The 16674-nt window shown below is 50.3% G+C and overlaps 1 protein-coding gene and 1 pseudogene across 1 annotated transcript in view; both read left to right on the top strand.

The window, feature by feature from the left end:
- The window catches only part of LOC147450596 (single-stranded DNA-binding protein, mitochondrial-like), a 100574-nt gene that overhangs the window by 62611 nt on the left and 21289 nt on the right, over nucleotides 1-16674 (top strand). The gene's annotated exons all lie outside the window — the stretch shown is intronic.
- Nucleotides 13322-15478, top strand: LOC147450597 (uncharacterized; annotated as a pseudogene).

Below are 16674 nucleotides of genomic sequence, written 5' to 3'. Positions count from 1 at the left end.
CATGTAAGCGCATTGTCCTTTCAGAAAGTGGCAGCTTTCCTTACTTTAGAGGCCTCTGTAAAATTCCCTTTTGCATAAGTTGTATCAAACTGCTGGAGGAAAGTGAGAGCCTTTGCTTTATCCTCGAAGCCACTGAAAGTGCTGAACTTTACAACTACACCACCTTCTTTGTAAGCTTTCGGCTTTTCCAGTGCCCCCAAATTGTCATAGGGAATAGTCTGCAACATGGGCACTGTAGTAGGCATGATTGACACATCTTGGCATTAACATTTTGTGTCAGAGGTACGTTATCTGGCTGCTGTCCAGAAAAACCAGCCATGCCAAAATGACCCTGAGGCACCCCAAACTGGCTCTGGTTGCACTGAAAACCTTGTTGCATGCCGCTGCTACCATACATGGGGTTTGGCATCATGCCTTGCATACCCCCAAACACTGTTCTTGGCATGTACTGCTGACTTCCAGGCGCATAACTAGCCGTACTTTGGAACACAGATCCACCCCCGAAATACCCAGAATGTACCGTGGGTGGTGAAAAAACTGGATGCATTGTCTGGTATCCAATTCCCTGTCCATTCAAGACAGCTTGTGGGCTTTGAAAGGTGGCGGGCTGAACTGGCATAACCTATGGAATAGGCATTCTAGCCACCTGTTCAAGCACGGGAGAAACCTGTTTTGGAGCCCCTGACTCCGCAACATGCGAGTGTTCCCTATCCTGCTGAGTCGCATGAAGTACTTGGGCTCGAGCCTCAACAAGCTCGTACACGGTGTAGGTTGCCTATTTTGCTGTTGCGCTGGTGGCGTTTGCAAGAACTCCATAAACCTTGGATTCTGCACCAGTTGCGAAAAGACATTCACTGCGGCAACTAACTGGGCCTGAACGCATCATCCTCAAGTTGTCCAGTCATAAAGCCCTGTACTACTGGAGGGACATTCATATCAACAGGAGATACAGACTGACGTGGCCGTGAGCTCTCGCCAATCTCGAACACCATAGCAGTTTCCTATCTATCCTTCGAAAAGGAACCCTCTTCCATAATGCCCTTCCCTTTGTCGGCCATAGTGTAATCCCATGTTCCTGTACTCTGTGTCTTTACCCAAAACAACCGAGGCTCACTTCTTCAGGAAAAAGTGATTGATATCCGAGCAACGGAACTTTGAAACCGGCCTGTAGGCGGTAGGCTTTGGCTTCACCCGAAATTCTTTACTTTAGACACACACAGAGAGAACGTGCAAAGGAAACCTATGACGGGAATTAACACTTAAGCACACACACGGCTCGGAAGCTAGAATGCTCCGAGCAAACGCAGACAACCAGTAGGCCCCAAAATTGGCGCCCCTTTCGGTATTTCTTTATACTTTAACAGAGGGAGTAAAACCTGTGATTTCCTACGAGCTGTCCCACATAATCCGGGTTGAAATCCACCTGTTCTAGCATAACTGTACTAGGACGCTTCACAGACAGTATCCCCACGCAATAGATGACTTTTTTGACGCATACGGACACTTTGCAAAACCTGGCGAGAATCTGCAGCACGTTGAATTCTTTGTTTTTAGCCCCGAAAATGTGCCATATCACCTCTACAGTGGTCTCCTCGCGTCCTTGGACCTCCTGGGGGTATTAGGGACCGTTTAGGGCCGAAACCCTAAACCTGCAAAATTACACAGCAGGCTGTAATTCCCTGTTTTGGGCTCCGTTTTGCGAGCCGGTCGCATCCGTAGCAAGTCCTCGAGCTCCCGCACCTGTAGGGCTGCTTGCCCTTTGAATCGGACGAGATTTCTCACGTGAAACCTCTTCGAATTCACCTGTACCTGCGGGGGATTCGCCACTAGCTAGTCCAGTACCTGTGCAAGAGGCTCTTGCCTCTGCATTGGCGCATGAACCCGCACAACTGCACATCAGTCAAATGAAAAGCCCTCTTGTGGGGCATCACATAACTGCACGTAGGGGAGAGAGAGAGTAGTGTGTAGTGTGAAGGGCATCACTCCTAGCACCACACTGAAAGGAAGCACTCCATAGCTCTTAACCTGTGGACAAAGAACTCCAAAATGAGCCTCCCAGCTATAAATTCAGCGCTACCTTCTCTTGCATGAGGAAAGTGCACAGAAATGTGCCACTTGGCACAATTACACGTATTTTCCCGTTTCGGGGCTGCCGCCTAAAAATCTCTCGACGAGTTGCCCAGTTGAGTTCGCGGCAGAGTTGTAAAATGTTTTCCTTGTCATTCCGAATGTAATGAGGCGAACACATTTCACGGCCCAAAATAGCAGTTCCCTAAATTTTAGGAGATGCTTCCGTTGGGCTCCCACTGGTCATCTGACCATCTATCCTTATTAGGACCTCATCCAAAAGTGCAATGTGGCCCAACTGTCGGATACTTTCTGTTGGTGATCCCACCTTAACTTTATGCCTTTATTGAGTTCACTTCCTATTATCCACCAACTTGCTAAGTGCGACGGGGGGACCTACATGATCTTGCACTCAGCCTAGACATCCTCTTACTATACGAATTCCAGTGCCGACCAACTTCCCGTCTGCGAGTGAAACTACCGTTTACATTGGCCATACAATGTTCGACCATTTGCAACTTCGAAAAGAGGGTCTCAAAAATAAAACAAAAATCATTGGAAAGAAATCAACAACTAAGGTTAGCAGTTGCCATGTCTTCATGACATGTGGAGCGTTACTTCTTTTGGCCGAGACTCAAGAAGGATGTGGACGACTTTGTTCGTAGTTGTTGAGTATGCCAGAAGGTCAAGTTTGACAGACAAAAGGCACAGGGATAACTAGTGTCTTTACCCATTCCCACCGCCTTTGGAAAAGTATTGCAATGGATTTCATTTTTGATCTCTCAAAGACACAGAGTGTGCATGATGTCATGTGGACTACCATCGACAGATTTAGCAAGCAAGCTCACTTCATTCCAGTGAAGAAAACAGTCAAGCCGGATCATTTAGCGAAACTGTTCATTGCACAGATTTTTCGACTACATGGCATGCCTGAGACAATAGTCTTCGACAGAGATCCTTGATTCACGAGTTTGTTTTGGAGGGCTATTTGGGAGAACATTGGCACACGGTTGTAGTTCTCGTCATCATTCCACCCGTAGACAGATGGGCAATCTGAGATTGCAAATTCAGTTGTTCAGGATTTATTGAAGTCTTACATCTCCGATCAGAAGACTTGATGGGAATAATATTTACCTTTGGTGGAATTTGCCTACAATAACACGATTCACTCTTTGATAGAGAAGGCGCCATTTGAGATCCTTGAAGGTGCTCCGAAGGTTGAAGGTTCCACCCTTCCTTAGTACTAAAGATAAGATTTTTGAAGCCGACCAATAACAAGGGACTTGGACACTGCTTTTGCCAACATCCGAGAGGCTTTAGCGAAATCTCAAGAACGACATAAGAAGGCAACAAATCAATATCAACGAGATTTGAAATTAAAGGAAGACGATTGGGTGCTCTTACGTTTTGAGAAGGCACGCTTAAGAAAGAAAAAGGGAAAGGAGCGGCTTTTTCTAAAGCTTAGCATGAGATATTATGGCCCTTTCCAGATAAAAGAAAAGATAAATGATGTCTCCTTTAGACTCAAGCTGCCCAATACTTGGAAGATTCATAATGCATTCCATGTGAGTCTATTGAAGCCTTTTAAAGGCGATGTGCCAGTTGATGGGAAGCCTGATGAGCAACCCAAAGTGGAGGAAAGTGTCACGTGTACATCTAACCCTATGTGCATGTGGAAAAGCTACTTCAGGTCCAGGGTTCAGGTCAGCTTAGGAAGTGTTTAGGCACCTTTGTGAGCCTGTGCGCAGGCCATGCATGTCCAAGTACGTAGAGTAGTTGCATATCCTCTGGTTGCACACAACATGATCATCAGCATGACAATCAGTACCCATCATGAGCATTTTATAGTGCACAGAAACCATTTTCCCTATTTTATCCATTTTTCACTTATTATTAACAAGTGACTTTGTTGGGAAATTGGGTAGGGCAAATTTGCTAAGTTTTATAAAAGAAACCTAGCGCTAGCAATTTCTGGTAGAAGAGGCAACAGAAGTTCCACCAACTTACAGTGCACCTTCTTAGCAAGACCGGCAGGAGGACTAGCGTTTTCCAGCCAACAGATAGCAGTTAGCGTTTTTGGTAGCAGATCAGCATAGCGTTTTCTACAGCAGATCAGGCCCATCGTTTTTGCTACAGAGTCCCTGGCGTTTTCCAAATTGCAGACCTTGCTAGCGTTTTGCAGTTTTCCGGCGTCAGATCAGCCATTGCATGAGCGTTTTCAGTTTTCAGCACTTAGACACAGCCGTCCCTAGTCTGCAGATCTCACCTACCCACAACAGATCCTCGTCGTACCGTCAGATCAACTAGCGTTTTCAGATTTCAGCCCGTCCTCGTCGTCATCATTGTCGTCGACATGGCCGGCAAGTCCATTGTATCTAGACCATTGTACCAGATTTGTGCAATCAACAACATAGACCTCGCTCGCCACAGAGAGGGGGGCCCTTGGAGGAGGGTTTGAGAACCATCTGGTGTCGTATTCTTCTCTCTCTCTCTCTCTCTCTCTCTCTCTCTCTCTCTCTCTCTCTCAGCCTCAGCACTTTCATTCTCAGTGTCATTCACTTTGTTTGTGATCATTGTACTCTCTCACTAAAGAAACGGAAGACTTCTTATTCCGTAAGTAAAAGGAACCCTTGAGCACAGTTCGGAGCACTCATCTTGAACATTCACTTCCGCTGTACCTTACATTGGTATTAGAGCTTTGGCAGTGTTCTGTATCACCAAGGAAAGAATCACAAGAAATTTTGTGCTTGTTGCAATCGCACGTAACCCAAGTCTACTTGGGTGTGTCGATTCCTAATCGTGTTTTTGAAGAGTGACAAGTAACCCAAGAAAGAAGGGCTTGTCTAGCCTCCCCTTGTTCTTCTTTTCAATCATTGAGAGTGGACCATGCACTTAGCGGCCGGCCAATCGACGTGAGGTGGGAAAAAACAACCTTGGTGTGAGTGCAAGGCCGCCAAGGGGTGCGCCCGCAGGGAAGAGTCGAGCTCAGGTAAGTGAAAAGCCTTCTCTAACACAAATTGCAAGCTATAGAACTCAAGGCCCTCAAGAACTCAAGAACCTCAAGAACTCAAGAATCCCAAGAACCCAAGAACCTCAAGACCCCAAGTTCCTTGCGAACTTAAGTACCCAAGATCTCAGTGTATGGTCATCACTCGAAGCGGAATGGATACTTTGCGTGAAGGTGATGAGCATGGAGGTGGTGAAGAAGAATTTTCCTCACCAAGAGGATTTTCCGACCCTTCCTCTTCCCCATCTACGCCACGGGTTGTATCAAATCCTATGGAGGCTTTGGTCGAGTCGATGATGACATGATGCTACAACAAGAGGCGCAATGAGCCAACTTGGATCGAAGCGCGAAGAAAGACGGTTAGCCTTGGAGCTTGAGCGTGAGCAAGCGCGCTTGGCGGTCGAAGAAAGACGAGCGGCCTTGGAATTAGAACGTGAGGTGCAGAGAGACCAACGCATGCAAGAGTTGGTTCTACAGGTACTCACCTCGAAGTCTGAGCCACTCAAGGACGTGGGAGAATCATTAGGTAGCACAAGTCGAGAAACGGATTCCAACAACCCCATCACAGAGAAGTTGACATTCAGTAAGTATGACGAAAGATGAATGCTAATGTTATTCATTCTTGGTTGCATCAATTTAATCCTTATTTTGCGACAACTAAGAAAATAGGAAATAACAAAGTTTTGATGGCAGCCATGTATCTTCCCGGTGATGCCATTAATTGGTATAAGTGTGGCAAGAGGATTGCTCGCTACTGCTGCTCGCCCCCCCCTTGCTGCGCCCCCCCCCCCCCCCCCCCCCCCCCCCCCCCCCCCCCCCCCCCCAACACCCGCTGCCCCTACACTGTCCCCCCACCCCCTTCAGCCCCTGCGCGTTGCCCCTTTGCCCACCCGCTGCCCCCCCCTGTCTGCGCGCTGCCCCAAAGGCTGCCCGCAGCCCGCTGCCCTCCTCTCGCTTTGCCTTCCCCACTCCATCCCCCCGCTCACTGCTGCTTGTGCACCCGCACATTACACGGCTGCCCTCTTCGCCCTCGCCGTCTCCCCATCCCCCCCCCCCCCCATCCTCTTCGCTCCCGAAGGTCCTCTGCACCTCGCTCGGCAGCACTTTCTCTTCGGAAAAGTGCCTGGTTGACTTGTTTGCAGGTTTTTTCTTCACTGCCCGCTTCTTCGACTCAGCAGTAGACACAGATGGAGGCTCCAGCTTCACCACAGAGGGACTCACCTGAAGCCCCCTCGCCCGACCCCGCTGAGCCCACCATTCGACTTGCTCTTTCGTCGACAGAGCAAGCGAGCCTTGCCGCAGAGGTAGAACGCTTGCAGGCGACTTCTGTCATCTGCAAGGTTCTCGGCACTCGTCCTAGCAGAGGAGAGCTGCGAGACCTTCTCCAGGCCCGCCTCCTCGCAGAGGTTGGCAAGATCTTGGATGTCCAGATTCTCGGATGGGGGTACTACCAGATTGAGTTCGAGACTTCCGAGATGGCCTCCAAGGTCATAGCTATGAGTCCATTGGCCATCCGAGCATCACGCGCCCACTTTCGACAGTGGCGACATGGTTTTGACCCGACTTCGGATGTGCTAGTAGAGGAGGCGGACATCCCCATCTCAGTCTGCTTTCCGGGTTTACGGAGGGAGTACCTTCCACTTCTCTCCAGGATTGGCTCCTCCATCGGGACTGTCCTGGAGACACCTCGTACGGCAGCATCAGTAGCTGCCAAGGCGGCTGGCATCCCTTCAGTTCGAGTTTTGGTCAGAGATACCCACACGCTCCCGAAGGTCATCCTTCTGCCACGGGTGAGTGGGGGTTGGTTTAGACAGAGTGTGGAGTACTCGGGTCTCCCGAACCAGTGCTTCATTTGCAGACAGATGGGCCACCTAGCGAAGGCCTGTCCACGGAGGAGACCACGACTCGCACCTCAGCCTCAGCCCCAGCCTGCCAAGGCTGGGCCGTAGCCATAGCCAGCGACAGCGCACAGATCCAGTGCCACCCTCCGAGCCTGGGGCTCCAGCGGAGGAGGGGTGGCAGCAGGCCTGTGGCCGTCGACGCCAGGGGCCACAGCGAGAGCCTGGCACTCAGAGTGGCCCTCAGGTGCCTACTCAGCTGTAGTGGGTTCCCACGGGGAACCGCTTTGGTCCTCTTGAACAGGAGGAGCCCCCTACGCCAGCCTCCACCTCCGCTTCACCCTCGCCAGCCGCTTCGCCTTCCGATCTCCCCTCCTCCTCCTCATCCCCTCCCCCGCCCACTCCCCACCTCGCCCCCCCCATGTCTCTGTCGCCCCACCCCGCTTCTCTTCTCCCCCGCCCCCCCCAGCCCCTTCTCCCCCTCCTCTTGCTTCAGTACCATAGTCGGCTCAGGAGACTGGTCCCTCGCCGGCGGCTAGGAGATCTCTTGGTAGCGCCTTTGCCACGAGTCGCCTAGCGAGAGAGGGTCATCCTTCATGCGGCCCCCTCTGCAGATTCAGACATCTTCTCTTGCAGATATCCCTTGTGGTTTGACGAGCATTGACCTCCGACGCCGTTGGGATTTCTTCGATTACGGGTTCACTCGCTTTCTCGGCGATTCCGCAGCAGACCACGAGGAAGCCTGCTTCAGAGTCCACGCTTTGTTCCTCGCCGCTAGGGGGACAGAGGCCTTGGACTCAGCAGTTGGTTTCTCCTTCCCCCCCTGTGGTAGGACTGAGACAGAGTGGTCCCTCGACTCAGTGGTGGGATGGTTGCATACACAGGTTCTTGAGTTCTCTCACCACATGGGAGAACTTGGCATTACAGACTGGCTGCAAACTTTGTGGCCATTGGCCAAGTTTGCGGTGACACCCCCAGACTCAGCAGGATGTAGACACATTGTGGTGTACTTTTTTGCTGATACGCAGTGTTTGCCTTGCTATGTATACATTCATGAGGAATCCTGGACAGAGGAGGTTGCTTTACGCACGGCTCGCTCTGCTTGGGCTTGGACCAGGCACTCACTGTAGTCTCGCCTATTTAGAGGACGCTCGGATGCGGATTACTCTCCATCCAAGCCAGCCTCGAAGATAGCTCGTCTTGCTGCTGCGGCAGCATCTGTTCTCTCTCGCTCCCCATGAGGATCGTCTCGTGGAACGTGCAGGGACTAGGTGGGCCCCAGTTTCAGCGACAGCGGGGCCGATTGCGTCAGGAGCTTCAGCGCTGCCTTGTGGGAGGAGAGATTGATCTCCTTATGCTTCAGGAGCACCATTTGTCTGAGAGCCGCATTCGGCGATGTGGTCAGATTTTGCGTGGACGCTATGATACCTTTTGGTCAACTGCTTTTGGACTATGCGCCCAATGTGGCGAGTGCTCGTGCAGAGTTTTGGTCACAGATTGTTGAGTCTTTGCCACAGGTTGACCAGTGGTGTGTAGGAGGGGACTTCAACATGTTGGAGGACCCTTCTGACAGGATCGGAGGCAGCCATGCTACTGTGCATGGAGTCGAGTTAGCAGCTTGGGAGAGGTTGTGTATGACTTTGAGGGTCTCGGATACATGGCAGCATTCTGGCTTTGTGAGGCCTCGAGAGAGTCTTGCCTTCTCTAGATCGGACCGCAGAGTGGGAGGAGTGAATCTATCGCGCATAGATCGCTTCTACACTAGTGACCACTTCAGTGACTTGGGGGGATCAGTGGGCATCCTGGCAGGGATATCCTTCTCGGACCATGCACCAGTGACCCTCACAGTGGCAGACAGGCAGAGGAGTGGGAGCACGATGCTTCGCATCCCAGAGCGGGTCTTGTTGGACTCAGCACTCAGAGAGAGGGTCGAGGCTCTATGGACAGAGGGCATGGACAGCTAGGCTCCACCTGCAGACAGAGTGGCCTCAGGCCTAGCTCAGCTTAGCCACTTCTTTCTCCAGGAGTCTCTGGCTCGACGGGCTGCAGCGAGAGAGAAGGAGCAGCGTCTCAGACGAGGCATTGCTTCACTACAGAGGATGCCGGAGCAGCATCCAGACAGTCCATGGTTGGAGGAGCAGTTACAGCAGGCTCGACAAGAGCTTGCTTGCACAGAGGAGAGGCGCCATGAGTTTCCCTTTCACCGACAGGCATCTCAGTGGACTCAGGTGGGTGACAGAGTGACAGGTGCTTTTTTTGAGACAGTGGGACCTCGGCACTTGCATGCCAACGTCAATCAGTTGAGGAGACCCGATTGGTCAGTTGTTTGTGAGCCAGAGGATATGCGTGCAGTTGCTACTGAGTTTTACCGTGAGCTACTGTCGGCTGAGCCCGAGTCAGAGAGACAGGATACATGCAGGGAGCAGGTTTGGGCACAGATGCCTTGTCTTGTGACTGAGGAGATGCGCCAGAGGCTAGAGATACCTCTTCAGCTTGAGGAGCTGCACACGGCTCTTAGGGCCCTCCCTCGTGGTAGCTGTCCAGGTGAGGATGGGTTGACTCCCAGCTTCTTCTTGGAGTACTGGGACTTGCTTGGCCCAGATCTTTGTAGTGCCTTTCAGTACATTCTGCACAGAGGAGTGATGCCGGATAGCATGAGTGAGGGCCTGATTTACCTCATTCCAAAGGAGGGTGGCTCCTTGGATGAGATTCGATAGTGGCGCCCCATCACCATTCTCAACTCAGCCTACAAAATTCTTGCCAAGGCTTTGAGTTTGAGGATTCAGCCACTTTTGGAGAGCCTTATACATGGGACTCAGACAGGTTTTGTCAAGGAACGCAGTATCCTTGACAACATCTTCACTTTTTGGGAGGCTTCTGCCCTTGCACGGCTCCGTGGGGAGGACCTTGTGATTCTTCTTCTCGATTTTGAGAAGGCATACGACAGAGTTGACTGGGACTTTCTAGAGGGCACGCTACGCAGGATGGGCTTCTCAGATGCTTGGATCAGAGGGGTGTCAGCTTTGTACAGACAGGCTCACAGTCAGGTTCTGTTGGCAGGAGGTAGAGGTGAGCACTTCGTGCTCACACGTTCGGTCAGACAGGGCTGTCCTCTTGCCCCTTTTCTCTTTCTGTTCTATGCGGAGGCGATGAGCAAATTTTTGGTGTCACAGCAGGTTGGTTTGAGAGGCTTAGCACTCCCTATACGGGGAGATGAGCTTCTGGACGCTGAGTTTGCCGACGACTCAGCCTTGTACTTAGAGGGCCAGGAGTCCAATCTACACAGATGTGAGCAGGCTTTGGAGACCTTCTGCAGTGCATCGGGCGCATTGATCAACTGGAGAAAGACAGTGGCTTTCTCGGTTGGCAGTGCTCCTGTGCCAGATTGGATGCTTGGAGAGGGTTTCAGGTGGATTCCTCCAGGGACTGCAGTTCGGTACTTGGGTTGTCAGGTTGGTCTGGACTTGTCCCCCGAGCAGCAAATTGCTCCTCTTCTCCTGTCCATCAGGAGAAAGCTGTTACATTGGAGCTCAGCACGACTTTCGCTGGCTGGTAGAGTATTAGTTGCCAACCAGGTGTTGTTGGCAACTATGTGGTACATCACTTCTTGCTGGATCTTCTCGAGTTCTTGTATCAGCCAGGTAGAGAGGCTGATCAGGAACTTTCTTTGGTCAGGTCGCGATACTCAGATTGCCCGAGCCAAGGTGGCTTGGTCGGTCATCACACTTCCTTGTTCTCAGGGAGGGCTTGGGATCATTGATCCTGCACAGCAGAGCAGAGCCCTTCTTGGGAAGTTTGTCGTCAGAGGACTTCTTCCAGGCGAGGAGCCCTGGAAGGAATTCTTGTTGCAGAGGCTTCGTGCCAGGGTGCCTCAGACAGGAGGCCCTTGGCAACCTTCGACCAGATGGATCTTTTCAGAGCTGTGCCGAGTTGGTTTGAGCAGGAGACTGGAGGACAGATTCGCTGTGAGTTTGCTTCGATCTTGGGAGCTCTTACGGCGTGGCCTAGAGCAGAGACAGCCGACGTGCACGGAGGAGCGCCTATGGCAGCCCCTCGTCTGGAACCCCATGGTTAGCACTCAGAGAGGCCACTTGGTTGGGAGTCGGCCTCATGTTTCTTGGGGTCCCATGGCGGCAGGTCCAGCTCGTTCTCTAGGTGACTGGCTAGAGTTCACAGGTTTGTCAGAGGGGATGCAGGCTGTCCAGCTGCAGGGCATGAGAGGGGTGCAGAGCATGTGTCAGGACATCTCAGAGTCAGTTCCAGCTGAGTGGCTCACGCCTCTCGAGCCAGTAGCACCCCGGTGGATGGGAGCCTTCACACGACTGGAGGTTCTCATTTCAGTCAGGGCTTGCTCAGAGACTGTCCCAGCCCTGTTCTTCGAGCTTCAGGGTGGGGGACGATTACAGCGAGTTGCAGTAGAGGCCCCGCAGGTAGCAGAGTGCTGTTTCCAGAGGATCCGAGTTGTGGGCATCTGTGGGAGGACTTGCGTCATAGACCCTGACCCAGCAGCTCTTGAGACTGGACTTTGGAGGCTATGGGCTTGGGAGTGTTGACCACTGGCATGAGTACAGTGGGATCCTGGTGAGTGGCTATGGAGGGACCCCTTCTCTTCTACCGACCGCCCAGGAGTCCCCTTCTTTCAGTACACTGTTCAGCTTGGACGTCATATACTTGCAGCACAGAGAGAGGCCCGCCCCGCTGCAGCACGTCATTGGCAGGAGGAGGGCCTCACAGTCGAGTTCTTGGCAGTTTTTTGGCAGAGGCTGTGGGACTCTAGACAGCCGAGGCGAGTCACCTTGTTCCAGTGGCTGGTTGCACATAGAGCCATAGCAGTAGGGAGCTGGCTGGTGCATAGTGGTCTCTCGGCCGCATGTGCAGCCTGTGACCAATTGGTGGAGAGTCAGCGTCACTGTCTTTGGGACTGTCCCTCGGCTCAGCAGGTGTGGCTACGTGTTCTTCGGCTGATGCCTGCCCTCTCCACGGCTCGACAGTACACTTGGGGGGCAGCGGCTTGGTCCACCCTCACGGGCCCAGCACTGCAGCTTGAGCTATCTTCCACCAGCAGGATGATAGTGATACAGGGGGGCGACCTACACTCCAGCCTGCTACAGAGATTACTCCACAGGAGTGGTGCAGTGAGAGAGGAGTGTTGGGAGCTCATCAGCGGCCTAGCTCTCTGGTTCATCTGGCGGGCCCGCTGTTTCCGCATCTTGAGGCTCGTCCTGTGCCACCAGCAGAGACTGTTCGTGACTTTTGGCTAGAGCTGATCCATACTCTCAGAGGATAGCTTGAGGTACTGCAGGGCAGCTCCGACGGCATGTGGGAGCGCCGCGAGGCTTTTCTTTGACTCTGGCACCCTGGGCCTTTCTACACCATAGTCCAGGGGGTGCTCAGATGGCACTACTGTCCACCTGTGTGGCTCTTCCCTCCTCCCATCTCTTGATTTAGCCTCATTGTATATATGCTGTTTTTTCATTGGGAGAGTCTCCCCATCATGCTTGTTGTAGCCCTCTCTCGCAGAGGTGGATGTAGCCCTATGGGCAGTTTTCATTAACTAATAGAAGGATCTTTTTCTCGAAAAAAAAAAAAAGTGTGGCAAGAGGCACAGTGGGCCGCTCACCTAGAGGAAGCCGAGGAAGGCGTGTCCTTTTTTGTCAATCGGGTCGACTTCCAAGACAAGCTCAAGGCGCGGTTCTTGCCACCTTAGTACCTAGCACGGTTAAAGGAAGATTGGCGCAATCTCAAGCAAAATGGTGTCCCGGTCATATCGTTTCGTAACTGTGTTTTGCAGCTTGGCACCCAATTACGCAAATCGGATGCGAGGCGCAAAGAGGCTTTTATTTTTGGGTTGGATGAGTATATCAAGTTTGATGTCGAAGTACTCGATCCAATTGATCTCAACAAGGCGATAGCGATTGCTCTCGCACAGGAGGTAAGGAGAACAAATCTTCTCAAAGTACCTCTCAGACTCCTTAGAATCCACAGAACGGTAAGAATGGTAAGAATCATAGTTTTTTTCATACGTGTCCGATTGGGCAATCGGGCTTTCGGGCGCGTGTGCATATGATTGCCGCATGATTGCTGTTTCCGGACGTGAGCAGGGCGATTTTGACGAGCTGGCAAAATTTGCCCCAAATTGTCAAATGTGCCCCAAAACGCCTCTGCGCGAGTTTATTAAAAACTATAGCGCTGCCATTTTTGCATACAGAGACTCGATTGAAGCTTGAGAGTTGAGAGGACTCGAGACCGCGAGCCGGGAGCCCTACCCACACTCTCTCCCGCGCGCGGTTGATTCTTCACCTACGCCCTCCGTTACCCGTGGGCCGTGGGCTGCTCTTGAGTCTTGACTCGTGAGGCCCCCACTTTGTCAAGGTTTGCAGTGTGCACCTTGCAAGTTTGCAGAATCCAGATGGGCCGAGTGAAGCGTCTCGAATGGCAGTATGTAGAACAATGGAAGCCTCAAAAGAAAGGCCAATTTACATGTAAATGCAAGTATTGTGGGCATACTTGGGACGGCGGTCCCTCTCGTATTCGTGCACATTTATTGTCCCTCTCTGGCTATGGTGTAGGCCCATGTGACAGTGTGCCAGAGGACGTCAAAGAGGTGGTCACAAGATTGCATGTAGATGTACAGAATGATGGGAAGGACCCAAATGCATTTGTAGATGCCTTGGTGGATGATTTGGGAGGTAATGCCTCTCTATCTCAAGGAGGTGCCTCAGGCTCATTGAGTACACATGCATCAAAGAGTGTTCATGTAAGTGCAACTGGGACTTCAGCTTCCAAATCAAATGTGGGGTCCTCGAGCAAGAAGATGAAGGTTGCACAAGGGCCTTTGGCAAGTGCATTTATCTTGCAAGCACGCAAGCAAGCAGATAAAGCCTTGCGCAATTTTTTTTAGCAGAGGACATTCCTGAATGGAAAGCGCGGAGTCCTTTCTTTTTGGAAATGGTCAAGGCAATTGGACAAGCTGGTCCATCTTATGTGCCTCCCACATACAATGCTTTGCGCACCATAGAGTTAAATGATGAGGTCAAATGCATTGGTCATGAGATCATGGGTGTGCGCGAGAAATGGAAAAAACATGGATGCACAATTGTATGTGATGGATGGTCTATCATTAACTTTCTTGCATGCTCTATACATGGTTCTGTGTTTTTGAAATCTGTGGACACATCTGGGGAGACAAAGACATCAGAATTTATTTTCAAGCAGCTTAAGGATGTGATTATTGGGGTAGGACCCTCCAATGTTATGCAGGTATGCATGGACAATGCAACTAATTGTGTTGGGGCCGGGCAAATGGTGGAAGAGAAATGGAAACATATTTTTTTCACGAGATGTGCATGCCATTGCTTGGACCCTCTTGTTTGAGGATATTGGGAAGCTCCCTTGGATTGCAAAAATTCTTGAAGATGCAACAAAGGTTGTCACATTTGTCACAAGGAAGTCCACTGTCTTGGCATTGTTTCGAATGCTTAGCAAGAAGGAATTGTTGAAGCCATCGGCCACTCGATTTGCCTACTATTTCATCATGTTGGCTAGTCTTGTGGATGAGAGATGTATGCAAGTGCGTAGGCTTATGATTGATGCAAAATTTGTGAAAATGAAGGCATCCAGGACTGCAAAGGCCATAGTGGTCTTGGACATTGTGTTTAATGCATCCTTTTGGCAAGAGGCCAAGTTGATTTTGAAGATTTGTGCTCCCATCTTGAAGATACTTCGTTTGGCTGATAGGGAAGGAGCCACCATGGGGCTTGTGTATGAGCTTACGGATCAAATGGTTGAGCAAATTCAAAACATGCAAGGTATTGATGCGGCAAGGATGCAAGAGATCAAGGACCTATGCGTTGATAGATGGAATATGATGCACACACCATTGCATGCTGTGGGATACTTGTTGCATCCTGTATGGCGAGGAAGAGGGCAATTCAATGATAGTGAGGTTCATGACGGGTGGATGACATTTTTGGACAAGTATACCAAGGGTGATTTGACCATGCAGGGTACCCTCATTGATGAGTTGGACACTTTCCTTACTGAAAGAAAGTCATTTGCTCATCCTATTGCAAAGGATCCAAAGAGAATGCAAGAGGGTGTAAAATGGTGGGAGACTTTTGGGGCTTGCACGCCCACATTGCAGACTCTTGCACTTAAGGTGCTTTCTCAAGGGACACGTGCCTCTCTATGTGAGAGAAATTGGAGCACCTTCTCTCTCATTCACACCAAGAGAAGAAATAGGCTACTTCCTGCTCATACCGAGAAGCCCTTCTACATACACACCAACTTGAGGCTCTTATGCAAGATCAAAGAGCGCGGCTATGAGAGAATGGAGGTGACATTGGAGATGCTTAACAAAGAGAAGGATGAGGAGCGCTTGCTTGAGTTGCAGGAGATTCAGGAGGCTATTGCACAGAGCACTGATGATGTTATGGAGTCTCTAATTAGCATGCCCAGTGATATTGGGACTTCATGCTCCGTTGCTGAGGATGAGGCTTGGGATGAGGATGAGGATGATGAGGATGATGAGGATGATGATGAGGAGGTGGCCTTTGATGAGAGTTAGAGCTCATTGCATTTTGCTCTAGCCTCGGTCCTGACTCCTCTTAGCTCTACTTATGTTTTGGAGTCACTATTTAGCATCGAGCGGTTGGACTCCACCCTCTAGGCTCTATTTATGTTTTGTCATTTGAATTTTGGAGTACTCAGTATACAGTCTTGTTGGTTTTGGAGGCTCCATATTTTGCCATCTCCTGCTTTGCTGTAGCTTCTAGTATGATCATGATTCATTGATGTATCTATTGATCAGAGATCTTGATCTGTTTCACTATTTAGCATCGAGCGGCTGGACTCCACCCTCTAGGCTCTATTTATGTTTTGTCATTTGAATTTTGGAGTACTCAGTATACAGTCTTGTTGGTTTTGGAGGCTCCATATTTTGCCATCTCCTGCTTTGCTGTAGCCTCTAGTATGATCATGGTTCATTGATGTATCTATTGATCAGAGATCTTGATCTGTTTCACTATTTAGCATCGAGCGGCTGGACTCCACCCTCTAGGCTCTATTTATGTTTTGTCATTTGAATTTTGGAGTACTCAATATACAGTCTTGTTGGTTTTGGAGGCTCCATATTTTGCCATCTCCTGCTTTGTTGTAGCCTCTAGTATGATCATGGTTCATTGATGTATCTATTGATCAGAGATCTTGATCTGTTTCTCGGCTCCTGACTCCTTGATTTAGCTAGATTCTACATTTTCTATGATGTTGTAATGCATTGTGGCTTTGGGCTGCTCTCTAGAGTCTAGTGTTCTAAATTTAGTTGCTATTTGTTATGATATATATATATATAATATAATATATATATATATATATATACACACACACACACACACACACTAATTTTTTAGTGCTGTATGGTATTCCACGTATGGAATCTTCGGGGGGTTTGAATCGGGCTTCCATACACGCCCGAGTGAGACGCATGGTTGCCGCATGAAAAAACTATGGTAAGAATGGTAGCTCTTCTAGCCAATCTTCCTCTAATCCTTCGGAAAAGAACTCTCAAAATGAATTTAAAGGTAAAGCTAACACACCTGCTAAACCTAAGCTCGCTCCAAACGAGAAAGCCGCACAAGGAATTTTAGGAGGATACATAACGGCAGAAGAACAAGTCATTTATTCTAAGGAAGGTAGATGTTATCAATGTCACACTAAAGGTCACATAAGACGAGATTGTCCTAAGAACTCACCTAAAGAACCCAC

Source organism: Adiantum capillus-veneris, chromosome 9 (genome assembly GCF_014529385.1).
Source record: "Adiantum capillus-veneris isolate H3 chromosome 9, ASM1452938v2, whole genome shotgun sequence".
NCBI lineage: Eukaryota > Viridiplantae > Streptophyta > Polypodiopsida > Polypodiales > Pteridaceae > Adiantum > Adiantum capillus-veneris.
The sequence above is the reverse complement of the archived record's forward strand: the minus strand, read 5'-3'. Positions and strand labels throughout refer to the sequence as shown.